This window comes from Halichoerus grypus, chromosome 6, assembly GCF_964656455.1.
Source record: "Halichoerus grypus chromosome 6, mHalGry1.hap1.1, whole genome shotgun sequence".
Lineage (NCBI taxonomy): Eukaryota > Metazoa > Chordata > Mammalia > Carnivora > Phocidae > Halichoerus > Halichoerus grypus.
Window position 1 is genome coordinate 175765567 of NC_135717.1, and position 14363 is coordinate 175779929.

Here is a 14363-nt window from a genome sequence, read left to right on the forward strand (position 1 = left end):
CAGTTAACAGAGGAACCAGGGTGCATGCCCAGGGCCTCGGGCTGCCTTCCTTCCACCCACCTGCACCTCCCCGTGGGACCAGGGGCTCCCAGGAGCTGCCCGCAGCCCAGTGCCAATGAGAAAGGGGGCGTGGAGAGGAAAGAGGACCCAACCTTGTGGCAGGGGACACCCAAAGGGCTGGGGCGTGCACAGAGGGCGGGCGTAGGGCTCACCCAAACCTTCCCATCTTAAGCCCATATGCACAAACATGCACAAATATACACACAAATACACACACATACACACGTGCTGTGTGAGTCTCCTCCTGTCCCTGGCTGGGCCAGGCCTTGATGGCTGTGTTATAGTGAGCTGTCAGGAGAGCGGTGTGCCCAGGCAGGTTGGCGTGGGTGTTGCTGGTCTTCCTGGGAGTCAGGGCAACTCACAGGCTCCTGGGCCAAATCTTTGCCCAGGCAGGCCCCAGGCTCCCAAGTTGGCTCTTAACAGCACCTTATTATGGCCTTGGGCCTTGGCAAGGGCTGGAGGTCTCTTGAGGGGATGACGTCTCAGAAGCACTGCATGGGGGTGGGGCAGGCCAGGCCTCCAGGGGCCTTGCCTCATGGGTCGTGTTGCTGTGCAAAACCCCAACCTCAGGATTCAGCCAAGGTATGTGAGAGGAGCCGAGTGGGGAAGCCGTAAGCCCACACCTGTCCCTCCCCAGGCCCCAGCTTGGCCAGGGCCGTGGATGCCCCTTGGGGGAAGTGCCAGGCAGGTGCAATTTGCAGGTCACCCAACCGAGTGCGTTTAAGGGTCCACCGAACTGTGCAATAAAGTCATTTCAGGCCCTTGGTCCCAGCCGACTTAGCAGCCAGCAGAGTTCAGACGTCTGTGGACCAACCAGCAATCAGTGGGCTGCCCGTGCTCTGTGTCTGTCCCTGCCAGCCCATGCCTCCATGCCCCACCTAAATGCCCCCTCTTCCAAGAAGCCCTCCCTGACCACCCCAGAAGGGCTCCATCCTGACTCTCACATCCCTTTGAACCCGGGACCCCTCACAGATTGCCAGTTCCAAGCTATTGTGGTAGGTAGTTACTGGTACATTCATTGTATTTTCCTTTGGTTCATCTCTGCCAACCCAGGGCCCAGCCAGGACCTAGAATGAACACCTGATGGGTAAATGTCTGCTAAATGAACAATGAATAGTTGGATGAAATTTCGAGTTTCCATTCACATTGCACTTACCATGTGCCAGGCACTGTTTTAAATCTTTATAAATACTAACTCGCTGACTCCTCATAATGATGCTCAGTGGTGTGTTACGTTTGATCCCTACTTAACAGGTGAGGAAAGTCGGGCACCAGCAGGCTAGGAACTTGTCCGGAATCACACAGCCTGTAGGCAGCGGATCCAGGACCTGAGCCCAGGCAGCCCCTCTCAGAGTCCGTGTTCTGAGTCCCCACAGCCACTACCCGTCATCTTATCACCCCACGGGTGCAGCGAGTCCACTGAGGACCAGGAAAGCAGAGGCACTTGCAGAAGGCATTGTAGCCAGTGGCCAAACCCTCCTGCCTCCTTGTGTGGCTCTTCCCTCCTTAAAACAGGAGCCTGGGACCTCAGATCTCAAACATCACTCATCTGTTCCCCAGGCTGCTTTGGAGGCGGCAGGCAAGCTCCTTCCCCACAGAGGCAGAGCCCTTCTGGGCCCCTCCTCCCTTCTCTTGGTGACAACCTGAGGGCACGAGTGGGGAGCTGAGGTTGCGGTCTGTGGGTGTGTTTCAGCAAGTGCTGGTTGATGGGTTCAGCCTCTGGGCGCCGGCACAGGAGCTGGAGAGAGGCTGGCTGGGCAGGGCCCTGGGCCTCCAGACCAGGGAGGGATGGAGAGGGCGCTGCTGGATCTGAGAGAGACCCCGGCCGGGGAGGGGTATGTGGGTGGGCTGCTGGCCCCCCACTGATGGGCAGGGCAGGCTGTGGGGCGGGGCTCCAGGAGGGCCTGGGAGCCTGCTCAGGGACTCAGACCCGGCCCTCAGCCCTCTGCACGGCCCCCAGCGCTGTGTTCCTCCTTGGGCGAGGCCCCTGGTGCCCGAGCGGGGGGCCCAGGGCAGCAGGCGGCTCAGGACCCTGTGAGAGACCTCCTCTGGCCTCGCCGGCAGCAGAGCTACAGGCAGCCATGTCTGGCACCACGTGACTGTGCCTCGCGGTCACATGACGCACAGGGGGCACCCCATAGGTCAGCCCAGGACCAATCGCTGGCAGTAGAGTGAGCAGCTGACCAATTGGATTCACCCCCTGGGGACCCCAGCTGGATGGCCCAGAAAAAGGCAATGCCGGGGGAGTCTCCTGGAGGGTTGAAGATGGAGAGGGAGGCCTGAGGCCTGGGGGAGGTCTTGAGGGAACTGGGAGGGCCTAGGGGACTTTGGGAGACCTTGGGGATCTGGGACCTGGGTGATTTGGGGGGTCCTGGGGGCCTTGGAAGACCTTGGGAAACCTTTGGGTCCTCAGGGGGCTGGGGGGGTCTGAATGGCCTGGGGGCATTGAAGAGCCATGGAGGGTCTTGATGGGTCTTTAGGGGCCTTGGGGGTCATGGGGGTCTTGGGGCATGGGGGGCCCTTGAGGGTCTTTGGGGGCCTTGGGGGACCTGGGAAGTCTTGCGAGACCTTGGGAAATTTTCGTGAATTTAGGGGGCTGGGGGGGTTAGGGGACCTTGAGGGGCCTGGGGGCTTTTGGCAGGCTTGGGAATGGAGCAGCCCCCCAAGGGCCCAGGCCGTGCCGGTCGCTGTGGCCTGGGCACATAGCTTCAGCTCTGGGAGCCCTGGCTCCCCTCCTTGTGATGGGAAGATCACAGGCCCGCCCCAGCCCGTGAGGTTGAAATGAACAAAGGGGACAGGCCCGTTCCTCCCGTGCCTTTCCTTGCTGTCACGCCTGGATCCTCTGAGGCCAGGCCCCGGCTCCCGCACACACTCCCCCTCCACACAAACCCACTTCCCACACCCACTGAGGCTGTGGGTTGTACGGGTTTTGTGGGGAGTGGGGAACGAACTCCTGACACACAGCCCACTGCAGGAGGCGTCTCCTTGTCCCCAGAGTCCCTCTCACACTGGACACCAGGTGAGGTGGGAGAGGCCCTGAATTAGCTTAGATGGTCTCTCCAAGGCCATGGAGGCTTTCCGGCCAGGGACTGACGTGACCAGGGTGGGCTCAGTCCTTCAGGAGGCTGGTGCTGGCTGCTGGGGGAGGCCGACACGGCCTGACCAGGGTCCTGGTGGCAGCTGGATTGTTGGGGGGGGGGGCAGGCAGAGTTGAGCTTCCTGAAAGGCTTTGAGACCTGGCCCCCTTCCTGGCCCCATGGATAGTGCAGTCTTGTGCACCCCCAGCCACCTCCTGTCCACCACGGACCCGTAGACTCCACCTTCGGGCCTGCACTGTGGGTCTTTCCAGTTCTCTCCATCCCCAACGTTGCTGCCTTGGTCTAGGCCACCGTCTCCGCCGTGGACAATGCTGGAATTTTCCAGCTGGTCCCTCGTCCCCCACCCTGCCCTGGTCCCTCCAATCTCTTCTTCTCCAGCAGCCAGAGTGACTTTTTAAAAACGCAACACTGCCCTCCTTGACCTGCCCCAGACTTGCAGCCACCTGCCCTCCTCCTTCCATACAGAAGGCCAGTCCTGGGGGTGGGGGGGCCTTCAGCCTCCTCAGAGCTGCCCAGAGCACCTGGCCCCAGCGGCTGCAGGAGCTCGTGCCAGAATGTGTGTAGACGACCCACTGCTTCCTTCATTGGAAAAGTCTGCTGGCCCTGTCCCCATCGAGCCACGTGGGCTCAACTTGGTCACCTGTCTCCAGTCGCTGGGCCACCTTTCAGCTCCCTGAACATCTTTCCCACCTCAGGGCCTTTGCACGGGCTCTTCCTTCTGCCTAGAACATTTTCTCAGTGATTGTCTCATTATGGGGTCTCGGTTCAAATGTTCTCTCCCCGCAGGGGTGTGAATGGCTGGGGCTGGGAATGAGGTGGCTTCCCCGATGCCTTTTGTGCCTTTTGAATATTGAACCATGTGAATATATTACCTACTATCTCAGTCAGCTTGGCCGCCATGAGAAATACCACAGTCTGAGGGGGTGGGGGCGGGGGCTTTAAACAGCAGACGTTTGTTTCACACAGTTCTGGAGGCTGGAAGTCTGAGATCAGGGTGCTGCTGATTCAGTTCCTGGTGAGAGCTCTCTCCTTGGGTGTAGACGGCCGCCTTCAGGCTGTGTCCTCACGTGGCCCTTCCTTTGTGCTTACAAACCAGTGACAGGTCTCTCTCTTCTCTCTCTCTCTCTCACACATCTTATAGGGCACTAATCCCATCATGGGCCGCAGCTCCAAATACCATCACATTGGGTGTGAGGGGTTCAACATATGAATTTGGGGGGCACACAAAATTCAGTCCATACCACTCACTTGAAAAATGATAAATTTAAAAAAAATTTATAAAGGCATACAACTTCACACTCTTTAGGATGGCTATTATTTTATTTTATTTTATTTTATTTTATTTTATTTTATTTTATTTTATTTTATTTTTGAGAGAGAGGGCACATGAGCAGGGTGGGGGGCGGAGGGAGAGGGAGAAAGAGAATCTTAAGCAGATTCCACTCCCAGCACGGAGTCCCATGTGGGGGATCAACCTCATGACCCTGAGATCATGACCTGAGCTGAAATCAAGGGTCAGACGCCCAACTGACTGAGCCACCCAGGTGCCCCATGGATGGCTATTATTTTAAAAACAGCAACAGAAAATAGCATTCCATCAGCAAGAACATGGGGAAACTGGGACACTTGTGCATTGCTGGTGGGAACGTAAAATGGTGCCTCCGGTGTGGAAAACAGTTTGGCAGTTCCTCAAAGGGTTAAATATAGGATTCCCATATGATCCAGCAAAATCACTCTTAGGTATACACCCAAGAGAACTGAAAGCAGGGACTTGAAGAGATATTTGTACACCCATATTTGTACATTGATAGCGTTATTCACAATAGCTGAAAGGTGGACACAATCCAAGTGTCCATCAATGGATAAACCACATGTGGTCCATCCATACAATGAAATATGATTCAGCCTTTACAAGGGAGGAAATTTTGACACCTGCTACAACATGGATGAATCCTGAGGACATTATGCTCCATGAAGTAAGCCAGACACAAAAGGACAAATACTATAGGATTCCACTTACATGAGTTACTTAGCGTTGTCTGAATCATAAAGACAGACCGTAGATGATGGCTGTCAGGGGCTAGGGGAGGGGCATGGGAGTGAGTGTCCGATGTGGACAGTTTAATTTCTGCAAGATGAAAACAGTGTGAATGGGCTTAGGGTTGCCGAATTGTACACCTAGACATGGTTATGATGGTAAATTTTGCTATGCATATATCACCACCATAAAATTATATAAACGTGTGAGTAAATTTAAGCAAATATTAGCTGCATAAAGTAATAAAATTAAGTTCTCATGGTGTTTTACATAAAGAAAAATTTAAATAGACCAATGTCACTGTCACAACTTCCTCCCGAAGGGTACAGAATGAAAGTAGGAAAATTACATGGGAGAATCCTGAAAAAGGGACCCTCAGTCAAGTGATCGAGGTCAATGTCATGGGGATCCGTCAGGCTGACAGCACGTGCCTGAAGGGATGGGATGAGGAGGGGCACTTGGCCTCTGCGGTCTTCCTCCCCAAACCCGTGACCCCAGTCCAACCCCGAGAAAAATATCAGACAAATCCCAGTCAAGGGACCTCTACAAAAATGCCCAGTCCTCCTCAAATCCACCAAGATCAGCGGAAACAAGCAACAAAGAAGCAGTGACAGCCCAGAGAAGCCCAAGGAAACATGACAATGAATGCCATATAATGTCCCAGATGGGGTCTCGGAAAATAAGTCAGTCTGAATAAGGTATGGACTTTAGTGAATAATGATGTATTGATACTGATTCATGTGTTGTAAGAAATGCACCAGACTAAGCTAGAATGACAACTGGGGGACTTGGGTGTGGGGGGGGTATATTCTGAAGAATTGTTGCAATTTTTCTGTAAATCTAACTTTTCTGGAAAACGTTATTTAGAAAGAAAAGAAAAGAAAAGAAAAAGCTTCTGGACAGACCCTTCCTGTGCACCAGGAGAAGGTTCTGCCCTCTTTCTGGGCATGCCCCTTTCAGGGCTGTGCTTGAACCTGTGTGAGAGGGATGGGGTCAGCCGCCTCTGGGAGAAGCAGGGAACACTTTGAGGGGGACACCAGCCTGACCCCCTACATCCCACCACCTTCGGGATATGGCTAGTTCAACTGAAGAACTGAATTCTTCATTTATTTTCATTTTAATTAATTTTAATTTTAATGTAAATAGCTGTGTGGGGAGGTATTGGCCACCATAATGGGCAGATTTAGAGGCTTAATCAGATTCAGGTTCAATATTTTTTGGCAAGACGACTTCATGGAGAGGGGAGTGAGTTTTCTCTCAGAAGTAACCATAATGTCAGATTTCTCTCTATTTGTGGTTTAGGATCCACTGCTGGTCATTGCCCATCACTGCCCTGGACCCCTTCATCTACCAGCAGGTGCAAAATGGTGATATTCCAATTCTACCATTGCTGCTTCAATCACTGGCTGAAATCCTGTTAAGAGAAACTTCCCCTTAGCAACTATTTGATCACCCTAAGTTACAGATCACGTAGGAAAGGTAGGATAAATGGCTGACTCCTTCCCTTTACTTACAAGTTTCAAAATAATGAGTTGATTCCCTAGTATCCTGTGACTGTCAAGTTTTTTTTGGCATCATTATGAACTGATGGATTTGAGTATATAGAGTGTGCTTCAGTCCAGTGCAGTTACAATCCTTACTGGTGTTCTAATTGTCCCGTCCCCGGTCAGTGCGAGACTGTTCTGTGGCATCTGGGTGGTTCTGACATGACCGCAGTGGTCTTTGACAGCTTCTTGCTTTTTTGGGTGTGACAAGATGTTCCAGGCTCACCTTGTACATTTCCCATCCCAGACCTGGAGCCAGCCTTTCTCCAAGAAGTTCTGGTTCCTTTTAGGGGAAATTAGAGACCACAAATATCCCACTAGGGGTGCTCATTTCCAGGGGATTGATCCTTGTTTCTAAGGCATTTCCACTGGACAGAGCAGAGAAACATTTGTCTGTGTTTCAGACAAACACCCTGAGTCTACACTGACACTTCCTACTTAGAGTCTGGACTACAGCATTTTTACTTAAACTCATTGACCTCTATCTCCTCTCACCTGAACTACAAATAGCACATCGAGAAAATAATCTCGTGTGCTTTATTCCACCCTGCATACACAACAATCTCAGAAAAACAATACCCAATACCAACAACAGCACCAACATGATCCTTGAAAGGAGTTAAATATTTTGTACTTCTTTTTGTCCTTAAGTTATAGACTACCAGACATGTGCAGACAAATTACTGTATTTAAGGTTACTTGGAATACCTCTCCTCTTTATGGTTATGTTGCCATCTAAATACACAATTTAGGTTCATTTATTTCATTTTTTGTTTTTAGGATTTTTAAAAATTTAACATCATTTCTCCAATTGATCTGCCAAAGTATTTTCAAAGAAGTATCCTGTTATTTCTCTCTTCTTTGAGGTAACTGTTTAAAAATTTTTTTGCATTATTTTTTAATTTTTTAAGAATATGAAAAATAATGTTTGACGGCTCACTTTTTTAGATAAATGATTGTCTTTCCCCAGGTAGCCTGTTTTATTTACTCTTTTTATTATGCTTTATATATGTAATTACTTTATGTTTAAACCTTTATATAATATTCTTGGTCCATTGTCTGCCTGCCTTTCTTCCTTCTTTTCTTTTTCCCTCCCTCCCTACTTCTCTCCTTCCTTCCCTCCCTCCCTCCCTCCTTCCTTCTCGCCCTACTTCCTCCTCTCCCTCCCCACTTCCTTCTCTCCTTCCCTCCTTCCTTCTCTCCCTCCCCCTTCCTTCTCTCCCTCTCTCCTTCCTTCTCTCTCTCTCTCCTTCCTTCTCTCCCTCTCTCCTTCCTTCTCGCCCTCTCTTCCTTCTCTCCCTCCCTCCCCTTCCTTCTCTCCCTCCCCCTTCCTTCCCCCTCCTTCCTTCTCTCCTTCCCTCCTTCCTTCTCTCCCTCTCCTTCCTTCTCTCCCTCCCATTCCTTCTCTCCCTCCCCTCTTCCTTCTCTCCCTCCCCCTCCCATTTCTCCCTCCCCCTCCTTCTCTCCCTCCTTCCTTCTCTCCCTCCCTCCTTCCTTCTCTCCCTCCCCCTTCATTCCCTCCCTCCTTCCTTCTCTCCCTCCCCTCTTCCTTCTCTCCCTCCCTCCCCCCCTTTCTTCTTCCCTCCCTCCCCCCTCCTTCTTCTTCAATTATCTGTTGGTCTCCCAGCAAGACAATAATGAAATTAGTTGGTGACCTTTGATCCTTCTCTTTTCTTCCTTTTCTCCATAGTCTGATTCAAAATCATATTTTTACATCCAGTTAACACCTGCAAGGTAAGCGGGAAGCTGACCCTACCTTTCATACCCTCGCCCTGCTCCTCCCCAGGAACCATCCCAGTTATGTTTAACTCTGAAGATAAAACATACTCAGTGCTCATCATCAACCCTTATCTTGCTGTCTCTCCATTTCCACTTTCCGATGCTCGTTCTCTAGTAGATCACTTCAGTAAAGGCTCATCGAAGCAATAATCCTCAACAAGAGCACTTTCTCTGCAGCCTTAACACCAAGGGCCGTTTTGACTGGACACAATATTCCGGGCGCACATTTTCTTTCCTTGGATCTGGGAACCACGCCTTCTGGCACAGAGCACGGCCATCAGCAGTCTGTGGCGATCTGCTATTTTTCCTTGTGACAGGAACTTTCTCACCTGGGTGTCCAAAGGATTTTATTTTCTTTTTCTTTAAAGTTCAGTGGCTTCACTCACCCGCATCTCAGAGTTAGTCATTCCAGGCCCATTTTCCTAGCGTGGGGTATGTTCTTCCAATATGTAATTTCACAGCTGTTCATTTGTTTTAAATTTCAGGAATGCCTTCTTGAATTACAGTTTCGGTGTTCGCTCTGGCCCGCTGATCTGGCTTTCTGGTCAGGAACGCTATCATTAGTCCTGTGCTGGATCTTTCCTGCCTGCCTTCCATGCTCACTTTCCTCTAATCCCTAATCTCTCTCTCTTTCTCTCGTTTCTTTGTGTTTTGAAAAAGTTGCCTACTTTTCACCTCCTGCTGGTTGTGTTTATTCCCTGACAGTTTTGTCTTCGTTCCTGGAATTTACTTTCTCATTTTTTTCGAATTATTCTCCACACACTTCACGCTCAACCGTTCTTTTCCTCTCTAATCATGGATTTTCTGAGTTTTCCTAATTCTGAATGATGTCGTTCTTTTGTGATTTCTATCATTTTCATAATGACCTGGCCTTGATCGGAAGTGCGAGGCTCCAGTTTCCATCTGCTTTGCGAGCACATCTTTCTGACACACTTTCGTATTCCACGCAGTGCTGTCCCACCGCGTAGGGCCACTAGCCACATTTCAAGTGCTCCGTAACTACTGGACTGTGCAAATGTACAGTATTTCCGTCATTCTAGAAAGTTCTATCAGACAGAGCTGGTCCATAGGATCATAACTCTCTGCCTTACTCTCTTGTTCTTATAACAAACTTGGGTAGGGTCCGACCGTCACTCTCCTCCAGTCTACCCTTTACAGTCCCTCCCGGCTGCCCTGCACTGGCCACCTCGGCTCACCAGCCCCCAGGCTCCCACCCACCCACCATGCCTGCTCAGCTCCATGGACCCAAGGACAGAGGGGGCTGTCAGCCCTCCACCGCCTCCTCCCTTTGGCCTCTGCCAGGCCTGCCTTCCCTCAGGGAGGCCTGAGAGTTCCTCCTCCACGAAGCCCCCAGCCCCCAGGCTGTGGCAGATCCTAGCCCCACTGACCACCTGGGCTGGAGGTCTTCCTCCCCAGAGAAGGTCTATGAGGGTCAGGTCTAACAAACGCCGGCCTCCGCACTGCTGCGGAGTAGGTGAGCGGTGAGAAGGAAGGAGGCCTAACCACCACCCTGAAAGGTAGGGAAACTGAGGCACACAGAGTGGGGAGGGGCTTGCCAGGGTCCCACAGCTGGTAAGACAGAGTCCGGATCCAGGTTGGCTGACCCAGCCTTCTTCCACAAGGAGGCAGAAGGCGGGGCCGCTAAGGAGGGAGACCCTGCCCACGCCGGGCCTCTGGGCGAGGACTGGGCAGGGCGGGGGCTGGGCGGACTGCTCCAGGGCGGGCCCAGGGGGCGAGGCGCCCGGCCCCTGCACTGCCGCCTGCTGCCACGAGGTGGCAGCTCCGTTAGTCTCAGAAGCTAGAACCCAAGTTTGTGCAACAAGCCCCTGTGTCTGTCCCAGGCCAGGGCTGGGGGGTGGGGGTGGGGGGGTGAGGGTGGGGTGTCTGTGCTCTGTCGCCTCCCCAGGGCCTGGCTAAGCCCTGCTAAGGAGCCGTGTATTCAGCCCCCCCCCCCCTGCAGAGAACACAATCTCCCCAGGGACACAAGCTGAGAAAAGCCCTTCACACCTTGCATTTAGCTCTGTGCTAATTCCACTCGGAGACGCTCATTTGTTCCCATCTTCACCTTGCTGAGACGCTGATGCAGCTCCTAACAGAGGAGCGTGTCTGATACAGCGGTGCGTGGTCCATTTTTTCCCGAAAAGCTGTTATTAAGTTGATGGTGCATCTTACACAACAGCATTTTATTTTTTTAAAGATTTTATTTATTTGGGAGAGAGAGGGAACACAAGCAGGGGGAGTGGGAGAGGGAGAAGCAGGCTTCCCGCTGAGCAGGGAGCCTGTTGCGGGACTCGATCCCAGGACCCTGGGACCATGACCTGAGCCGAAGGCAGATGCCCAATGACTGAGCCACCCGGGTGCCCCTCAACAGCATTTTAAAGTCAAGGAAATATGTAAAGACAGTTTCTGGGGGTCGTCTGACTGCTCATCCGTACCACATCTGCTGAGTGCGTACTAGGTGCAAGGCTCTCCCACGTACTGAAGTATAAACGTGTGTCGATTCCCATAGGACACGTGGAACCATCAGACCTTCATCCCCCCTGCTGCAGACCCTTCCTCAGAGGCCTTGCCCACCCTTGGCCTCCCCTACAGGCTGCCTCTTGCCTCTCCAGTGGTGGCCACAGCCTGGTGGTGGGCATCTTACTCTTCCCTTTACAGATGAGGAAATTGAGGCTCAGAGGGTTAGGTGGTGTGTCCAAGGACACAGAGCCAAGAGCACGTGGAGGGTGGTCCCAACCTTCTCTGGGCAGGGCCCTCACGGTCTCACGGGGCTGGGGCCACAGGTCAGAACCAGCAGCTGGTGGGGAGAGAGCCCAAGAGAGATGTTTGAGGGCCGGAGTCAGTGCTCAGAGTCCAAGGTGGGGCAGCAGCTCTGATACTGGTATCCAAGGCCAAAGGGTGGGGTATCTGGGGGGAGGGTGGCCGGGAGGAAGGGAACAGAGGGGCTCTGGCCCAGGGCTGGGGTGAATGAGGAGACCCCAATGGCAGGGGGCTCTGGCTGGGAGGGACCTCTCGGCAGGCTGACTCTTCTAGAAGAGTCCAGGATGGACAGAGTGGCCCCGTAGGAGCTCTGAGAAAAGGAGCAGGCAGGGAGGGCTTCCTAAAAGACAGGGCACTTGAACATGGGTGTGCCTGAAAAGAGCCCATCTACGGGAGTATGAGAGGGAAGATGGCCAGAGAAGAACCACCACCCCCAGGCTGGCAGAGAGGGATACTGCAGCCCTGCTGTGGGCCAGGCCCTAGGCTGGGAGGCTGGAGGGGGTCAGCCGTGGTCCCTGTCCTCAGGCACAGCACAGGTTGACAAGACAGACGGTCTCAGAGGCAGAGGCCACGTGCTGGTCTCGGTGCTGAGATGGATGGGGGGAGGCAAGGCTCCCGGCTGGCTGACCAAGAGCGTCCCTTGGCGTGTATGACGAAGTCCTTGGTGCCGGGAGGAAAAGAAAAGGAGAGGTGGTCAGGGTGGGCCTCAGAGAGGAGGCGGCACTTGAGCACAGCCCTGAAGAAGAGGCCTCGGCAGGGGTGGGGGGGACCTGTGTGCCTGCAGGTGGCCCAGCAAGGAGGTAGGCGCTAGGACTTTGGGTCATAGAAGCCGGGTGGCCATGGGGGCAGGTGGGCCTGGCAGGGAGTGTATGGGTCCCACCTGCCTTGGTGTGGAGGTCGGGGTGGGGTGAGGTGGCTCTGAAGTGAGGACTCGGGGCCCCACCTGCGGGCCCAGGGGTGAGGGGTGTCCGGCCAGCCCCACAAGAAAGTGCTGCCAGGCACAGAGCACGGGGCAGAGGGAAGGGTGGGAGAAGGCCTGAGGATGGAGGGATTGGGGGAGGGTGCTCTGGGGGTGCCGAGGGCCCAGGGGAGTGGCGGGAAGGGCACGACGGGGTCTGAGGCAAGTGGCCCAGGCCTCCCCCTGACTTCTTTCTGCATGCCTTTGCTTGGCCACCAACATCCCCTGCTTTTGCTTGTCACCCAGGGGTTCCCTTGAGTCCAGCCATCTTGTCCCCTGGATGCTCTTTGGGCCTCTGAGGCCAGGAGACCGGTTCTGGGGGCTCAGCTGGCTCCAGGTTGGGGGGGGGACTCCAGGCCGCCTTCTCAGAGCTGCGAGTACAGCTCAAAATTTGGCAATGCCCACTCATTTGAGCAGAGGGGTAGGGAGCTAGTGGTGGCCTCGCCAACCACCTGCGATGTGGCCCCGAGGGGCCAGGAGACTGCTCTGAGCCTGGTCCTTGTGGGACTTGGCTCAGCGTAAATACCACAGACTGGGAAGGAGGGGAGGCTGGGACAACAGAGATTTATTTCCGCACGGTTCCAGAGGCTGAAAATCTGAGAACAAGGTGGGCTGGTTCCTTCCGAGCCCCTGTCCTGGGCATGCAGATGGCTGTCCTCTCCCCCGTCCTCACACGGTCGTCCCTCTGTGTGGGTCTGTGTCCTGACCTCCTTTTCTTGTAAGTCCCCCAGCCAGACTGGGTTAGGGCCCATCCTAAGGAGCTCATTTTAACATAATCACCTTGATAAAGGCCCTGTCTCCAAACACTGTCATATTCTGAGGTACTGGGGGTTAAGGCTTCAGCCTATTAATTTGGGGGATGGACACAGGTGAGCCTGGAGCAGTCCCCGTTTGTAAATGCGGTGATAGGATAGCTCTGAGGAGCCACTGAGCAGGGCAGTGTCCTGTCACATCAAGCACCTGCTTTGAGGGGTATCCGGTCTGTGCCCGTCCGCCAGGTGGGACCACATCTGGCCTTGTCCACCGTGTGGCCTCCCTAGCAGCCGCAGGTGCAGACGGGCCCCCCAGCAGATGTCTGTCGGGTGCACTGAACGTGAGGGATCCTGGGGCAGACCCAGCGGTCTGGTTCAACCCCTTCCTTCTCCCCAGGTTCCCTCCAGCTCCTGCCTGCTCCCCCTAACCCTGGCCACGCCTCCAAAACACATTCTTGGGCACCTGCTCTGTGCCATGCTGGGGGGCGAGCTGTCACGCCTAGCTGTGCTTGCCACTTTCATGAGCAAATAGGTGCCCTTTTGGGCTAATTGGAGGTGGATTTCTGTCATTTGTGAACAAAAAGGTCCTGACAACTATACTTAGCCTGGCCAAGGTCCTGAGGTGAGGGTAGGTGGGGGCGAGTGGGAGGAGTGACTCACACATAAATAAATAACCTGGGTCTTTCCCCCGCTGGGCCGTGGGGAGAGTTCAGGGAGGCAAGAACATAACCAATAACAATGCAAACAATCACAGTGATGGAGGCAGGGGGTGGCAGGTACTGGGTGGGGACTCCTGGGCGCTCTGGGTGCACGGGAGGCCAGGATTGTTTCGGGCCAGGCTGGTCAAGGGGTGCACTGTGGAGCTGGGGGCTTTGGAGCTGGGCCGTGCAGGTTATTTTAGCTCCCTTACTCCGAAGTCATTTGGTTCCCTATTGTACAGAAAGGAGACTGAGTCACAGAGAGGAACCGTCTCCTGCTAGGAGCTCACCTGAATGCTTGCCTCTGGCCCTGGCCCATCAGGGCTGCCTCCCCAGGCAGAGAACGCTGGGGAAGGACAAAAAAGGGGGCCCCAAATCTTGCCCCCGGGAGTGCTTCAGGGACCTAGGGCCCCTGAAGGAATGGATAGGACTTTCCCAGATGGTGGGGAGGCTGGGGGTGGGTTGGGGCAGGAGGGTAGAGGAGAGTTCAGTTCTGGATTTGTTGAGTGGGAGGCGCCTGTGGGACTCCCACGGTTGTAGGATTCTGCAGAGCAGGGAGAGTGGGCTGGAAACACACTTGGCAGACAGCAGATGGGACAGGCAGGGCCGAGCCCAGAGGATCCAGCTGGGCAGGGGATGCCGAGGAGGCTGGGTGACAGCCTTCAGGCCTTCTGTA